Source organism: Lycium ferocissimum, chromosome 2, assembly GCF_029784015.1.
Source record: "Lycium ferocissimum isolate CSIRO_LF1 chromosome 2, AGI_CSIRO_Lferr_CH_V1, whole genome shotgun sequence".
In the NCBI taxonomy this organism is placed as follows: Eukaryota; Viridiplantae; Streptophyta; class Magnoliopsida; order Solanales; family Solanaceae; genus Lycium; species Lycium ferocissimum.
The window spans coordinates 53,079,353-53,084,654 of NC_081343.1; positions in this window are offsets into that span (position 1 = coordinate 53,079,353).

Below are 5,302 nucleotides of genomic sequence, written 5' to 3' on the forward strand. Positions count from 1 at the left end.
TTCTTTTCGGAAATGATATGTTTCCCTTTTTTATGTAACAATATGTTTTTATTTAATTTTTAACAGGAAAAAAGTCAAATAAATTGAGAGAAAAGATAAATAGCAATCCTGATTTATTAGAGTGCCACGTCAGCGGACTTATATCCCTGCTTTATATATATACTAGTCAAAATACCCGCGCTTCGCGCGGCCATGTTTAAATTTGTTAAAACTTTCTTTTCTATGAAAATCAAAACACTTACAAACAACGTATATTTGGGTGATGGTAAAAAGGATTTAAGGACTACTAAAATTATATATAGAACTCAAATTTTAACACAACGTTTGTATATTTCCAGGCATCTTTTTTCTTTATAATACTGTTAAGGCCAAAACACATACATAGCACCTTAAAGTTGTCGTATATTTTCATTTAAACACCTCTGAAATTGTTACCTATTAGACACATGATGTATGTTTAAATACAAATAATAAAGCTTCTATTAATGTTCAGATAAAAAACAAATTTATGTTCACATAAAAAACAAATTTTTGTGGCATCCCATTACAATATAAAGGAGAATAGCATGAAATTGATGGCTATTCAATCGTTGAATAACAAATTTGATTTCTGAATTTGAACATGGATCTTACCAACTGCTAATATTAGGTTGAGTTAGAGAAATACAAGCACTGACTATGACCATCTTACCATTTTTTAGTGGGTTCCCTTTTCTATCACATCTAAGGACAAAAGAGAAGTGATTGTGCTATGTAAATAGGACGGCAGAGTGATCAATGTACTCTATCACTACATTTGTAAACTTTGCCACGGGCTAATGTAGGAGATAGTTTAGTCCCCATAGTTCCAAAATTACCGAAGAAAACTTATCAGAAAGTTATAGATGAAAATTTTATTGCGGTATCATTTGAAGACATCAAAGCAGCGTGCACGATCCATTTTATTGTCAAAGTAGGCAAGCATACATAACTTGTCAGGTTTACCGAGGAACGAAATCATTAAGTGAAACTAATGATTTATGTAGGAAACAACTTTAGTTGAATAATATGTGATAACTTAAAGGGCAGTCTATATATTTGGCCATACTATAACTTAAGAAAGTAGTAAGTACTAAATAATATGCTATCATCATGACAGATCCTGAAACAGAAGTGATTGCCTTGTGACCGAAGGCACAAATGTCCACAAATAGATTCTTGTGTGAAATTTGTGAAAAAGGCGTCCAGAGAACAAAATCTGCAGCTTCATAAAAGAGGATATAATTTGCCTTTGAAGCTAAAGCAAAGGACTTCAAAAGAAGTGAGAAAGAGAGTTTGTACTCTTCTCCAGCCTGTAAAAAAACAAAACAAAGCATCATACTAACAGCACGCAACTACATACTAACAGTGTTATTGCCTCCGGTGTTTGCCTCTATGGACTATGTTGATTTCATCTTATCATTTGATTCAACCTCAGGCTTCTGAAGATTAAATTGATAACTTTGTACTCTTCTCCGGCCTTTGAGAAGTTTAAAAATGAAACTTTTAATCAGTTGGAACGCTTCATGATGCTGCGGAGAAACAATGTAAGAGGATTTTATCAACTAAAAGTATATGACGAAAATAAATTTCCCAAAAATACTAATACTAATAAGTAATAAGCATGCAAGAACCATCATCAAGAGCTTACAAAAACATATCAAGTTCTGGAACGAAATCCGTTATAGAAATTGTGAAACAAAACTGTTTCTTATAGACCTAAAAGAACTAAAACTGAAAAGGGACAAAAACAACAAATCTTCATTAACAAATTCATTGATTTCGAAAATGAAGGGAGAAAATTATGATACCTCGATCTTTCTTGTTTAAAAGTCAAGCCTAATGAGACCTCTCTCCAAGACACCAACTTCAGAAATTTAAGATAGATCAACTTGACAGTCGTTGAAGCAGACACTTTGATTTATTGAGAAAAAAAAAACGGGAAATGTCGCATCTGCAGGGAACGCATCTCCTAGGATTCAGAAACGATAACTACAAAGGCAACTGGTAGCTATAAAGGCGACTATTTATCGTTGAGGTAACTTAGTTTTTTTTTTTTTCCGTATTTTCTTAGTAAGATAAAGGAAAAATGAGAGAGGAATTGCAAAAGAGAAGCAAAGTTAACAATCTAATTGCAGGTCATCCTCATATTTGAATTTACTGAAATAGATCTCTTGCACATGAACTTTAAGGAAAAGTAAATATAGAAGACTATAAAATAAAAGAGAACATCTAAATCTAATTCACGGACGAACAGAAGCAATATAAGCTACTCCTCTAATACCTTTGGTTATTGTTCATCTTGCATATCATAAGGATGATAGCGAAAACCTCCCAACCTGTCATTTTCCTTTGACGAAGAGGCTGATATCCCCAAGTTCAGATTATGATCATGTTGGCTATCTGTATCATAAGCATCGCAAATGAGACAGATGCAGATATAGATAATGCAGTGTTGCTTGGAATTAGCAACATTCGTTTGGAAATGAGCAAGAACTTTTGATCAAACCTTCACTCTGAGGTTCAGAGATTGTTTCCCCTTCATATGCACTTAGCTCAAAGTTGTTAACAGCCTCCCTTCCGCTAGTTTTAATTTGCAGAAAAATAAAGAGGGAGATACGGGTCCGATGGCACTTTTTATGTATATTCCATTCAAGATTAATTTAATGCCATATATGAGTGATCGATTAACCAAAAGATACAATTTTGATTCTGCAATTTACCTGAACTCAAGCAGGAAATCAGGAATAAAGAATATAAAGATACATGAAAAGCTATGTGGGGAAAAAAAAAACTTCCTTACAAACTGAAAACAAATACAAAGAAAAGGAATATATATATATTTGCACCTTGAGAATTGCCTGGAAGAGAGGGGATCAAAACTTCTCATATTACCAGCGACAAACAGAAGAAATATATTTACTTGCTTTGTCCAATTATGACCAAATTATTTATAAATACCGGCACACATGGAATACATCTGCATTCCACCATTGTCCTGTGACATAAAACAGAAATATGGCCATCTTGATTCATGCTTTGACAGAGGAAAAATTCAAGACAAAGGAAAGCATAGCAACTAATTGTGAAATCAATCAAAGTGATAAAAATCATATAGTTCTAATGAGAAAATTCTCAAATTGAAAGATGCATTTTGGATACATACGCGCTCTTCTTCAATAAAGCACTCTGCCATTACTGCATTCTGGCAAGTAAATTCACCAAAGAAGGAAATTCTACACATAAACAAAGAAGAGAAGTTCAATCAGAAAATGGTTAACTGACAGTTCAGTTTAAAAGCAAGCAGTTGAGTGAATACTGAAAATCTCAAAAGCAATGAAGCAAACTTTTCTTCACGAACAGAAGAACAAATAACAAAAATAGAATTGCTCTATATATGTTAATTAGCAGTATCCGCTGAGGTGCTATCAGCACAACCTCTCGTGGGAAATTTGCAAAGAATGTAAAGCTTAAATGACATACCTTCCACATCATCTTTGGCAGAATTTGGCAATATATCCAATTCAATTCATGTTACTAATATTTTTTGTGAATGATATTTGTGCCTTGAAACTCAGTTTTAAACCAATTTCGAATGGTTGGTCATATATATATTAGTATTAATGTATAAGTGGGAGGATGTTTTATACGAATAAAATGGCATTAGCAGTTTTGAATATTGAATTTCGACCGCTTCATCAAAACAATAAGAGGAAAATGTTGAAAATTTTCTGCCCTATCAAAGAAATTATGACGAACAAAATCTCAAGCACATAGGATTGAAAATTCAAAATACAGAGTGAAACCACCCAATGAAGTAGAAAAAATCCGCAGAAGCACCTTACCCACGTTTAAGATTAAGAGAAGGATTGATATCGGCAAACATAGACTTGAAGGATGCATCAAGATGAAGTCATCACTCCGTTGTCGGAGTATCCATTCTTCTCTGTTGTTGATTGTAGAGTGTCAGATTTGTTCTCTATAAATGAAGCGGTGTTAATTTTGTCCTGAAAGGGTTCAAGAGAATAACGCGGTTTAGGCTTATACTTCTTCTAAATATCAGCAGAAAAGATATGGTTTTTTTTTGCTTTTAGTTTGTGAAGACCTGCCGAACACCTATAAAGTACCTGGAAATATTTAGGCATTCAAAGTTGGAGTACCACTACTTCCTGTAAAAGCCTCTTTGCTTCATTTAGTCCTGCAACATCATCCATCTCATCCAAGATTACCTTTTCAAGAGTAGCAGCCAGTTGAGGATCAGACCCTTTATACTCTTCCTTTTACTAAACCCCTTCAACAAAATTTTGATAGTTGTGAAGAAGGATGCTAAGAATATTACTACAAATAACTTAAAGTCTAAGCTAAGTACAAATAGAGTAAAAATAAAACATCATCAAAATGTAGAGTAAAGATAAATTGTAGCAAATTATGAATTTATTCTAAAGTCAACGCCAAAACGCTAAGTATATCCAGTATTCAAGTTCAATTTTATCCTCCACTGAAAGTTTTGGTTAGGTGAAGGAATTTGGTACGCTGTCGCTACAGTTAATTTCACGAATGGTTAATGAATTTTATTTACTATAACAGTAAAGTCTACTACCACGTTTATATAAAACGTCATTTAAAGTCAATTTGGCCTTAAAGATTATTTACAAGCCAACATTATCAATATGTTATCGATATATTTAAGGCAGTCAGGCAGATAAGGTATTTTACCAATGTTGCGTTGTGTTTCTGTAATTATTCACATGCCCAGTAGTGCTGATCTTTCTTCCCTAAAATAGTTACATCATTAAAAAAATACAGACTTTGTAACACACATACAAGAAGAAAATCAATTCCAGCGAAGATTAAAGTTTATTTAAGAGTGGAGTACGGTAAAATACTTGCTTGAACATCGTGTGTCGTTTTCTTCTGTATTGTATTTGTGAGTGAGAGACCGACCGTCCTTGAACAGTGACGCAAATTTAAAGTAAGTGAATATTATACCTGCTGAATAGCATAAATATTTTTTTTGCCTTACTGGAATTGGAGGGTGTTCAAGTCTACGCCGGTTTGTAAAGTCACGATGGCAGTCAAGACATTAGCAGACCCTAACGAAGGAGATGAGGACAGGAGAAGACAGTAATTGGCCTGATTTGTGCGCGGCTGATGAGAACTGAACACCCATTTTTTGCATTTTTTAGAGTGTTATCATGGAAAGTTGAAAACCTGGGAAGGGATTCTCCCACCAGCATTATGGTTCGGGTTGTGGAATTCGTCTGGGTTGAATTCTAGTCACAAT